The 13,176-nt window shown below is 41.7% G+C and overlaps 1 pseudogene; it reads right to left on the minus strand.

The window, feature by feature from the left end:
• Positions 1–1,058: 1,058 nt before the first annotated feature.
• LOC107526404 (small ribosomal subunit protein eS8 pseudogene) lies at positions 1,059–1,696 on the minus strand (annotated as a pseudogene).
• Positions 1,697–13,176: the final 11,480 nt, after the last annotated feature.

Genomic DNA, 13,176 nt, shown 5'->3' on the forward strand with positions numbered 1-13,176 from the left:
GGGACTTTACTGAAGACCCAGCTCTCATTCCTGCAGAACACTTCTTGAGGGTCAGGAAGGGCTTCAAGGCTGCCTGTCTACACAGAGTCACGATATACATCTCCATGTACCTTCAAACCAGCATGGTTTCTCTGAATTATTTCACTATATCTAGAAAGGGAGGGTAGATATCAGACTAACTCATGCCTCTTCCCACAATCGTTGCAGCCAAACCAAACATTTACTTGAACAACCAACCAAGAGCATGTATTTTACTCTTTAAGATACTCTGAAGCTTGATTGGAGAGGCTAAAACTTTGGTAATAGTCATGAACAGTATTCCGTGTGCATTCAGCAGGCATAACAATATAAGGGACAAAGCATGCACTTAGAGCACGTGTGCCTGGCAGTTTCTTAAATAAAAGAGTCCAGTCCTCAGCCCCAGGAATCCCCAGTCCCGGCAGCAAGTGGGATCCCCAGTACTCACTCCAGAGGAGTCCCCTGCTTGTGATCTGACCTGAGTCACCAGAATATGAAACTGGACAGTGAATGGGTCTGATCTGCCTGTCACTACTTGAGCAAATTAAGCAGAGACAGGGTTGAATCATATTTGAGTGTTTATTCCAATAATGCCGGCAGTACGGGAGAGTAGCAGGATCATCCACATAAAATCTGCTCTACCGCCCCCCGCCCCCTGCCCCCTGCCATAAGCCAGCTGCTTATATTGGGTAGAAGGACAAAGATTACATGGGAAAGTAGGAAGTGCAGTCATGGGGAAGTAGGCAAGGTTATAAAGCTACCAGATTACAGGCAGTGTGGGCTGGGGGTCACAAAGGGCGGGTGCCTCTGCGACTCCATTGTTTCAGGAGTAAGGCTGTTCATCTTTCCACCGTGATAGGCAGTTCTCAGAAAAGGAGAATGGACCGCATTCCAAGGTTAACTCCCACGTCTCGGGGGTGCACAACTCTCAGCCAGGTTAGAATGTGCTTTCTCTAATCAGAACAGAACAATCACGGTTAACAGAGCACGATTAATATTTCCTATAATTGCAGATAGTCTCCACTATTCTGTTTCTGCCCCTAACGGGAGGAGGGCTTATTTGCCTTCCCGGACCTTGATTTCTTCAGATAGAACCCCAGCGCCTTGCCCTCGAGCACATAGCCATCTGCTTGGCCACACTGGCCTGGCCTTGAAGCAGTGCATGCTAGAAGCTTGCCTGCGGGAACTGCTCCTCTGGGAGACTGCTGATTTTGGCATTCTTTTTCCTTTCATCATATTTCTTCTGAATTTTCTTTGATCATTTTTTGTTTAAAATCTCTTTTTCCACAGGGGGCCAGCTGGCCCCCTTCCTGCAGCCCAGGGGCAGCGCACAGTGGGACCTGTACCACTGCTGGTACAGTGTGCTGTCAATGGGCAGGATGCAGTCCGTTACTGGGGGCTTGGTGTGGACCAGGTCATTGTTGGATGCATTGTAGACAACACCAATGCACTTGTTTTGCATATACAACACTCTGGACCCCAGGAGAAGTTGCCCATGCCCAGCCTCAAGGCTCAGTACTGCTTGCTGCCTCCCCACATACAGACTGTGTATACAGTGGGGGCCAATCTTAGTGTCGGCAGCAGGGAGGCCCAGCTCATAGTTTCACTTCTCATAGTAGGGCTTTCTCTTGCCCCCGGGCTTGTGGCCTTTGTGCCAGTTGTCCCAAGAGATGCCCATGGCTCTTTGCCAGATGGAAAGAGTTCGTTTTGCTTTTAAACATATTATAATAGCTGCTTTTCTTTCTCTGCTAAGTCCAACATTTACCACCCCCCTCCCCCCCCCAAAGAGTGTTCTATCAGAGGAGGTCTATCTGAGGAAATCAAGGCCCGGGAAGGCAAATCTATTCAAACAGATAGTTTCTTCCTCTATATTGGACACATGATCTTATTTCTTTGCATGCCTTGAATTTTTTATTGAAAACTGAATATTTTAGATAATATATCTTATGTTCTAAATTCTGACTTCCGCCTCTCTCGGGTTGTGGATGTTGCTGGGTTTTTCTCCTTCTACTTAGTTATTTGTTTAGTGATTTTCTTAATCAAATTTTGGCTGAAGGAAAGGTGGGAAATTTCAATCTGAACATGATTTATCCAATCCATTTTCTGACTTAAAGGAAACCCAAATTTCTAAATGCTTGGAGATATTCATGTGTTCCACAAATATATGTAAGGCCCTACTATGTGTCTAACTCTGCTACGCTGGGAGAATATAACAGTGAGTAGGAAAGTCACGATTTTAACTTCCATAGAGCCTGCAATCTCCTGGGCATGAGAAAGGAGGTGGGAAAAAATCACAATAGTCCATATTCGTGGAATAGGGTGGGTGGGTTAAAGAAGGAACAATGTGAGGGCGGGTTTTGTTTTTCTCTATGTTTTTAAAAACTTGGCCGTAGTGGCCATTTCAAAATTATCTTTCCTCAAATACAGTTCAAAATACCTAAATGAGATTCTGAATTATTCCAGACCATGACTGGAGTTGCAAAAGAGAGCCATGGCACTTTAGGATGTATTTTGCTTTAGTTAATTTGCATATTTATTTGAGCCAGTGACTAACATGGGTTATTACTGTATCCTCATATCTCGTCCTGTGATGGTGGGAAAAGAAAGCAAAGAAGGGAAAGGAATCACTCCTGTTTCCTTTGTGTCCACAAAAAATCCTTACCTCCTCTACTATGTTACCCACTTCAGGGCTTATACAGGGTGGGGTAAAAGTAGGTTTACAGTTGTTCTTATGGAAATAATACAATAATTAATAAATAATAATACAAGAAAAAAACTGTTTCACATACCCACAACTGTAAACCTACTTTTGCCCCACCCTGTATATCCACACAAGGATTCTGATCCAAAGACTGGTTTCATTTATTGGTAATCAGAAGGGTATTTTTAGTGCAATAGTCAGAAACTAAATAGTTCTTTGATTATTAGTATTCAGTTGCATCTAGAAAATAACTGGAAACTTATAAATCTTAAATTCTTGAGGATTAAAAACTACTGATAAATGCAAAGCAGCAGCTCTGACCTATGGGTGGTGAAAATTTCACGATAATAATGAATGGGCTTGATTGAGGCATCAGATGGGGTTTTTACAATGCAATTTATTTCTGTGTGGTTGCTTTCAGGACACCCATTCCAAATCACTATACAAATCATTGCAATCTATCTACCCAGAAAATACAGTTCATAGCTATAAATATGGTATTGCAAATACCAAGAAACTGCCGTGTCAAGGAGCCAAAAACCGACTTTATACAGGAATGTCACAGAGTATGGTGTATTTGAGACACGCTGAGTTGATATGATTATTTTATTATAGAGGCCATGAGGTATTACAGCTCAGAAAGAGAGATTTAGATTTTGAAAGTGATGAATTACATACTCACCAAAAATACAGGTAGTTACATTGCTTCCCATTTTATAAGCAAAACAAGAAAAAGATTCTCAAAGAGATGACCCAAAAGGGAGTTCTCTCTTGCTTTCAAAGATTTATTTCTCCATTTCCATGTGATTTGTCCATTTCCCCCCCTAAAATATGCAGGAAGAGCTTAGCTTCAGGAGAGGCAGTCTTGCTCAAGAAATGATCCTCTGGCTTCATTGTGGAGGGCCCCTTCAGCTGGTAGGAAGCTGCGTCTATGCTCCTGAGTAAAACGACTTGGCTATGAGGCATAATGAATGGTAATTTTCAAAAGGAACATGATTTTCAAAACAAACTTCATAATACCATATTCAAGAGATTTCTTTGTACGGCAATTAATGGAAGCAACTTCCCCAGCTGAGCCTGTGAGTCCCCAAGGACAATGTTGTGTTATCTCGGAACTCAGAGAAAGTCGAGATAGGTGGTCTGGGGGTATCAGCCCCGTGCAGGAGAGGGAGGAACCCGAGCCTAAAGTTAAATCCAGGTCCTCCCACCGCAGAAGAGACACTGGCAGTTTCGAGATGGAGGAGGTGTGTCTGTATTTGTTAGGGGAAGGGCTTGCTAAGGGAATTTCTGTCTGACCCTAGAACTGCTTGTGCATTCCTCAGAGCTGCAATCTCTGGCCTTGCTTCTAGTAGAAACAATAACCTGGGAACCTATATTAGTTTTCTATTGCTGTGTGACAAAATATTATAGATTTAGCAATGCCAAGCAATATGCATTCAGTATCGCATAGTTTCCCTGGATCAGGAGTCCAGGCACAGCTTAAATGGGTCCTTTGCTCAGGGTCTCATATTTTTTAAATAAAATATTTTCATTGATTTCTAGAGAGAGAGGAAGGGAAAGGGAGAAAGAGAGAAACATGGATGTGAGAGAAAAATATTGATCGGCTGCCTCCTGCATGCCCCCCACCAGGGACCGAGCCCACAAACCAGGCTTGTACCTTGACCAACCGGGAATCAAACTGGCAACCCTTCAGTGCTGGGGACGACACACCAGCCAGGGCTGCAGTAAAGATGCTGTCTGGGCTCTATGCCTTTGACTTTGTAAGGGAACCGTGTTCCAAAGAAACAATAGTGAAACTTAGAATCAAAGTAGACCTTTATTGGTATCTGAGAGAATATTCAGTACCATATTGAAAGCTGTCTCATAAAAGCTGAGTCACAGAATGGGGCTAAAGCCTGAGGCCTCAGCTTCCAAGGATGGGGTCAGAAGCCCAAGATAAATGGTGGAAGCTGGGCTTATGCAGCTGTTACAGCAGCCTTGTCATTGTTATATATGACCTGATCCAATGAATATCATGCGTTAGGATCAGCCACAACCTCTCCTGGTGGTAGGGGAAGTTAGGAAGTTAGCTGGTAGTTTTGTTCCCTCTGGATTAGTGGAGAGGGCCTAAAGATGCTAAAATTAATTAGGTCTATTTTTTTTTCGGGAAGCTGGCATAAGGAGAAGAGTAGACAGGCCTTTGGATGGCCAAGAACAGATCAGGACACTTTTAGCAGCTCCACTAATTAGATCCACTAATTATCAGAAGGTCGTTTTCATTGTCTTTTCTGTTCTGGTCATCACTGGCTCATCCTACACTGGAACTTGGATCTGAACTCAATTCTCTTGTATTCAATTTTGATTCCCTAGTATTAGACACTATGTGTTATGTTAGGCAGTGAACTAAAATCATAATGTTGTGATACATACAAATTACGTTGTCATATTCTGAGTGCTATATTACTTAGTTTAATTACAATGTTGTTTTTGCTTTTATTGGTGCTTTAAAATGTCTCTCTCAGTTATTTAAAATATATATAAAATGTTTAATTTTCAGTGCACAATGTACGTGCTCACTGTAGAACCTTTAGGAAACATTATAGTGCAAAGAGGTGAATAACCACAATATGCAGACTTCACACCTTTAACCCCTTTCCACTTTTCATTAAAAACTCAACTTATTAGTAAGTGACTCAATAATGACCTTGTCTTGAACTTGCCAAATTAACATGCTTTCTGGGGTAGAGCGTATTTGCCTATGGCTGGTGGGACAAATTTTTGGCTCATGATAGTAATCGGAGTGAGCCACTAATAACTAATACATATTAAAAAGTTGTGCACATCTCTGCTTATTTCCTTTAGGACAGATTTCAGGAATTAGAATCCTGGGTCAAATGGTAGGAAGCTCTTTAAGCCTCTTGATAATGTGGCTGTGATGGCTGGTTTTATGTGTCAACTTAGCTAGGCTATCGTCTCCAGTTAGTCACTCAAACTTTAATTCAGGTGTTGCTGCTAAAGTATTTTGTAGATGTGATTAACACCTACAGTTAGTTAATATTAAGTTAAGAAGATTATCCTCAGTAATCTGGGTGCCTGATTCAATTAGTTAAAAGGCTTAAGAGCAGAATTGAGACTTTCCTGAGGAAAAAGAAATTCCTTCTGTGGGCAGCAGCTTCAGCTCCTGCTGAGAGCTTCTAGCCTGCCTTTCTCCTGCGCATTTCAGGTTTGTCCAGCCAGTCCCCCCACAATCACTTGAGTCAGTTCCTTGCTACACATATTTATCAAATATGTGTATATATGCCATACACATATATGTAGTAAATAAGTACATGTCTTATATGCATGCATACATATACATCATGCATATGTGTACATCCATGCATGCACCGTTTGTGTATCTGTTGTGTACACACATTCATTTAAGTCAGGTGGATGGGTAGGTAATACTGGCTTGGTTTCACTGGTGGAACTCTGGCTGATTCCGTTGCCCAATTCCGCTCCAGAATGATCATTTCCATAGTTTACAAGAATGTCCTAATCAGCACATCCCAACCAACGTGGAATATTATCTGTAGGGAAGAGGACCCATTGACCAATATTGACTGGAAACCTGGCCATAAGGGTGACAGTGAGCAGGGTGTCCTGCAGGGGGGATGAAGAAATCAGGGGACCTGATAAGTTTACTGTCACAGCTCCTAACAATGAAGTACTCAAGGCAGATCCAGTTGATACCATGCATCCTTAGTATCCTCACGTAGTCTTTCATTCTTCCTTTGCCATAGTCTATCTAAAAAAGCTGAATCCATAAAGAGTTTCCTCGATTGCTCACCTAAGTGTGAGGGTTATTATAAGACTTCAAACGCCTGGCAAATTCTTCGGGCTGTTTATCTGTCCTGGAAGGGAACATGGTGTTTCTGAATTCAAGCAGCCATTCATCGGACTTCCTCTGGCTTACAGTTAGCCACGCTTTAGAAAATAATGCCTGGGCTCTCCTGTCAACGGAGGAAGCAGGGAGCAAGTGGGAGAATGGGTCAGACACGCATTTGTGTAGCAGGAAACTCATTCGCAGACCTTGGGAAGGTGTGATCGCCACTGTGTGTGCAGCCGGGACTGAAGACATGCCACGCATGCAGGCCCGGCCAGGAAGCAGGAGCTTCCATTCCAGCTTTCACCTCTCCTTGTAAGCTCCACTGTTGAACAGATCCTACCTCCCATCAGATCTCAAGCAAGCCCTTGGCTTTCTGGTCTCTCTCCAGGAAAACTAACAATTCTCCAGTCAGTTGAAGTTGCAAACACAGCCTTGGTTTAGTAACTTAAAAGTTCGGTCTCATTTGTAATTAAAAATATCCCATCTCCCTGCTGCTCAGGCCTCCTGCAGACAGGAGGTCCAGAGTGGGATCAAGGGTGGAGTTGGCACCTTTTCCATGTTCCGCTCAGTCCCCATCATCCCACAGACCTTGCTTGTGACCCCTCCAGAGTTGGAGCGAGGGGGGGAGATGCACTAAGGGGAAACGCTCTCTCTTAACAGGTGGGTTTCTATTTGCCTCGCTTCACTGCTCTCGAGAGATGTCAGGCATTTAGAAATAAACTTTCTGGAGGCACTTAACTGGGTTGTTGGAGATATTCATGCCCCTCGTTCTGGGAGAAATTTTCCCCCTGTCATCACTCTGTTGAAGCTCTGTCGTGGCTGGTATCAGTCCCTCCCAGCCTCTTCTACTTGCCCCCTACAGGTTGCCCTCTTGGACATAATTTAATAAGACCCACGTGGAGTCCCTTGCGTGATCTGCAGGTGGGGGGCTCATCCATATTTCCTCCTGAACGACTCTAGCCGTGCAGGCTAATTCCTACAGAGTGCCCCCTCCCCATCTGCCCTGCCCTCAGCTCAGCTAGCCAGCCAGCCTCTCTGGCTGCTTAGATTCCTCAGGTGAGAGAGGAATACGGGCCCCACCGTGTCTACACACTGTAAGGAACTTGCCTAAGTGGTCAGATTGAAGTTTTTTTCTCTACTTGTGATGGGAGGTGCCTGCACTGTGCAGCTGCCCCCTACCACCCATGAGGGGAGGGGACTCCCAGCACACAAAACCCCCCACTTCATTCAGCTCTCAACTTCTACTCCTTTTATATCCTTGTTTTGGGGAGGAGCTTTATTCACCTCCTTCAAAAAATTTGCATCCCAGCTGCCTTGCACTTCATTTTAGGATGCATGTCCATTGAACTAGGGCTGTGGTTCTCAAACGGTTTTATCGGCACTCCTGGGGGACTTAGTAAAAGTGCCAATTCTCAGAGCCCACCCCCGAGCTACTAGGTCAGAGAGAGATTCTAGGGGTTCAGCTCGGAAGTGTGTTCTAGCAAACCCTCCAGGTGACTCTGATGTACACTCATGTTTGAGGGCCAATGTTTTAAGGCATCTGCCAAAATTCCACTGTAATATCCTCTCACATGTGTACTTGGCTGAACTTGTCAACCCACTTAATCTGTTTCTCACAGTAACTCATACGTTTACCGATTCAAGAAATAGCTATAAAGATGATAAATCATAATTACACTTTACTACAATTAGAGCCTGCTGACTATCTGACACTCATCAGACCTAAATCACCATGACTTGAAGGATTGGCCAGGCAGGGCAGCTGGAGTAATGTGTCATTTTCCTTCCTCTCCCATATCCCGAGCTTCGGCTTGCTCACCAAACTGTAAAATAAATGATTGTTTTGTAAACTATTGTATTAATTTTTTTTTTTTTTTTTTTTTAGCTTTGATCAGGTTTTTCTGTGTTCTATAAGCTTTTAGGTACTTTTGTTGATAGAAATCAGGATTCCTCCACCTTGGTACTATTGAGATTTTGGGTCAGATGGTTCTTTGTAGTGGGAAGTTGTCCTAGATGCCAGTAGCATCCTCTAACTCGTGATAGCCCCAAATTTCTCCAGACATTGGCAAATGTTTTGTGGGAGTCAAAACCAACTCTCGTTGAGAAGCACTGGTTTGGGGATACTCATTAAGTCTCCCAAATCGTTAAACACATCCTTGATAGATTTCACACATTTTGAAGACCTAGAGGTAACATTTTGTTTGGTCAGGGCCTCTAATTGCCGTAGTGATAATTCTGAAATATTCTAAAGGCTATTATTTTTCAACTTGCTATAAAAACGCATCTTTAGATCACTGAGCAAATATTCTCAAGTTCATCTGGTTCATATCATCAGTTAAGCCCTTGGAATCATCCTGAGAACTCACTGTCTGAGAATCCTCATTTATAAACACATCAAGCTCCAGAGAACACAATTACTATACATTTTCTCGAGGAAGGGAGTCGTGGCAGCACCGCAGACTGTTGATTTAAATTGTCGTCTTTTTTTTTCTTCTTCTTTCATTAAGTGGTAATTCAACTCTTCATCTTCCGTGATTTTCTTTACTCACTTCAGGCAATTATTGCTGGCGATTATGATGTTAATGAGTTATGCAGAGCAGACTGGAAAAAAAAGTATATTTTTAGGAAGTTAAGTTGATGGAGGCAACAACTTGAATGCTTGCAAAAAGCAGGCGTCTTTCTTATTGTGCCCTGATTGATTTTATAAGTCAGGTGTTCATCTGAATAGATAACCTTTACTTAGCGCGGGGAATATTTTGACAAGAAATTTACTCCGATGAGCCATAAAGGAAGTCTTTTGTGAGGCCGCACGTTCTGCTTTGTGTCTGGTGTATATTTTTTTAAATGGCTCGAGTTAATTTGAAGGCCTCCACGTCGAAGCGGGAGGTGCTGATAGACATGAAAACTGGTACCCTTGTGTTGACTGCTTTGTAGTTGAATTCTGACGATCCTGACGTATTGTGATATTGTTTGCGAGGGAGACATACAATAGTCAGACACACACATCGAGGACAGTGGAAAAGCAAACTCAGATGACAACATATATCAACAGAATATTTCTGTACCCTTCTCGTATCCTTGAGTGACACGGCAACTGAAATTACCCTCCCTTCTTGAACGCCTTTCGTTCAGTCAACTGCTTGTTTCCTTCGCAGGTGAGGTTGAAATATTAGCACTTCCCTGTCAAAGCCACCTTGGTCTTTAAATGAATGCCCATTATTTACATACTAATAGGAAAGAACTCAATATGCCAAGACTCACCTTTCTCTGCCTTCAGTCTTACAAACTACTTTTCTTCTGTATAAACTTTCAAACAGAGGTGCTGTTGAAAATATTACACATCCACGGCCCTGGACTTCTTGATGAGACTGGAGATAGGAGCAGGGAGCTAATATAGATTGGCCACCTTTTAAATTTTTCTTTCAAGGTAAGGACATTTAAAAAAAATAACATCTATTATTAGAAAAAAAATCAGAAAGGACAAACATTTCCAAGTAAGGAATTTTTCTTAAGTAGGACAATTTGTACTTATAAAGTTATTAATATAAAAATAAATTTGTGATATATACATTATAGGTATCGATGTCCAATAGAATTTTCTGAGATGATGGGTATGTGCTACATACACACTGTTTAATATGGAGCCACTTGCCCCATGTGAATATTGAAGACTTGAAATATTGTAACCGCAAGTAAAAAACTGAAATTTGAATTATGCTTAACTCTAATTAATGAAATTGTAAATTTGGATAGGCACATGTGGCTAGTGACTACTGTATTGGATGGAGAAAATATGTATGATTTATGTATTTGCATATATGTTCCTACATTTCTCGCCTTACAGAGATCCTGACATTTGGCTATTATTCTATGTTAAACTGCTTTACATTAGCTATATTTCATAAACTGTGGCATGCTGTGTCTTCTTTTCATTCATTGTAAAGTGTTTTCTATCTAACCTTGTGATTTCTTCTTTGACATCGAATATTCAGGGGTGTCTTGTTTAATTTCTATATGCTTGTGAAATTCCCAAATTTATTTCTGTTACATATTTATAATTTCACTATGTTGTAATAAGAGGACGTATTCTGTATGACTTAAACCCTTTTAGATGTGCTGTGGCTTGTGTTTTGGCCTAACATATGCCTGTCTTGGAGAGTATCGCATGTGTCTTTAAGAGGAATATGTGTTCTGCTCCTGCTGGGGAGAGTATTCTCCAGATAACAGGAAGTCTAGTTTATAGACAGTATTTTTCAAAACTTCTATTGTTGATACCTTACAGGCAGTATACGGTATGTGTGATGTTTAATATTATGTGTCAACTTGAGTGAATCACAGCGTGCCCAGGTATTTGGTTAAAGATTTCTGGGTGTGTCTGTGAGGGTGTTTCTGGACAAGACTAGCATTTGAGTCAGTAGCCTGAGTAAAGCAGATAACCTTCCCAAATGTAGGTGGGCACCATCCAATGTACTGAGGGACTGATCAGTACAAAAAGGCAGAGGAGAGGGGAATTTACCTTCACTGTTTGCATAACCTGGAACGTTGGACTAGTCCTGCCTTGGATTAGGATTTACACCATAGGCCTTCCTGATTCCCAGGCCTTTGGCTTCCGACTAGAGTCCAAAGACCGTCAGCTCTGTGTCTCCAGGTTGTAGATGGCAGATTGTGGGACTTCTCACTTCCATAATCACATGAGCCGATTCCCGTTAATATATCTTTATTGGTCCTGTTACTCTGTATAACCCTGACTAATGGCGTATGTTAGTTGAGGAAGGGGTCAGCTGCAAATAACAGAAAACATGACTATAGTCACTTAAGCATATAAGGTTTACTTTGATCAAGTAATAAAAAGTACAAAGGTAGTGAGTCCAAGCCTCTTGCCACCTCCCGGTTGCACTGTATGGGCCACACCTTCCTCTCATTTCCATTACAGGAAGAAAGAAGGTCAAACAGGAAGGAGTAATACCTACATTGTGAAATCTAAACATTCTCAGAAAGCCTTAGCCATTTTTCTTGGCTAGAGTTATGTCCCATGGTCACCTCTAACTGCAAAAGACTATTTTTAACTGGGTACATTGCCACCCTGAACAAGAAAGAGGGCATTGAGGAGTTAATATTAGGTCACCAATTATAATCCTGTTCCACATGAGGTGAGCACAAGCAAAACTCAAATTATCTCACAGCAAGGTTGGTACATCCCTCTGAGATTATTTTGTAAAATCAATTTCTGAAGAATGGACCCTAGAGATAGGTATATGACTATTCTAATGGCCTCATGCAATTAGAGGCCCACCTACATTGTATGTGGGTAGTGTGGGTTGGGGAGAGATAGTTTCTAACATCTAAAAATAAGATAGATTAAAAATCTGGGATACCATAATAAAGAAGAGGAGGAGCCAAAAGCAGAGAGACAAGCAGAAGTTGTAGAGCTCATTCAACAATCCAAGTGATGGAACAGCAAGTACTTTTCACCCAACTGCGGAGCTGGCTGATTTAATCACAGCGAGCCGAAGAGCTCACAGGTGGGCCTCCTGAATCTAATTTCCCATCTGTGGTCTAAGTGTGAGGCTGAATGACTTCACACACTGAAAAATGAAGTTTCCAATTTAAGAATTTGTATCTTGACTACAGGAAGACGGTCTTAGTCATCACGTTCTATCTATGTGTATATTAGGTGTACGTGTGTATTTGTGCACATTATGTGTGTGCACATGTGTGTGCATGTGTGTGCATTATGTGAAGATGAACATGCACCTTCACATAAATGGCATTTTCCAGGTCAGGCATTCTGGAGGCAACCTTCACATGAATTTTGAAATTCTGAGGGATTTTTTGGAGGAGTGATATGAAACCATTCCTTTGCACTCACCTGCACAATTCACTTGTAAATCATGAAATCCCCAGGAAGCGATAACATCAATATGCTTCTGTTCTTTTCTTACTTTCTGAATATTTGCAGTGACACGTTTGATCTCTCCAGAGACATCAAAAATTGTTGTGGATAGAAAGATAATTCTTCCAAAATTCATAATTTGTGTTTTCCCTTTATGTGTCTGTGTCTTTTACTACATGTATAGCACACACATGAAAACATGAAAAATATAAACACATCTTTTCAAAAATTTAGAATTAGAAGTCTTCTGGAAATTCATTGGAAAGGCAGTAAGAAATGCACACTGATGCATTATTAATCTCTGCTGTGAAAAATACAATTTACAGTAGCATGATGTTTATGGCTTGTGCTCCTGAGATGCGGAGACATGCGCCTTTTTTGCCAAGCACTTTAGAGCAGGGCTGTTCCACCTCATGCTGATGGCAAGGCAGAATCAGACAGCACCAATGATATTGCTCAGGGTCTCCCAAACAAATTTCTAGATTTCATTATCAAAAAAATTGTCTGCCCATTTGTACTCCTTGTCTTAGTCCAAACTGACAGCATGAACTGGAATGACTCCAAATCTGTTTTTGTAGGGATATATCACAGATTACAATGGGAGCTGTAGAAGTGTATTACAGAGTTCCATTACATTACCTCACTGTCTTTCCAAAAAACAAACGAACAAACAAATCCGAAGAAGAGGATTTGTTGTTATAGTCTTGTTTTATTTGT

The sequence above is a fragment of the Miniopterus natalensis genome, chromosome 15 (genome assembly GCF_054644295.1).
Source record: "Miniopterus natalensis isolate mMinNat1 chromosome 15, mMinNat1.hap1, whole genome shotgun sequence".
Lineage (NCBI taxonomy): Eukaryota > Metazoa > Chordata > Mammalia > Chiroptera > Miniopteridae > Miniopterus > Miniopterus natalensis.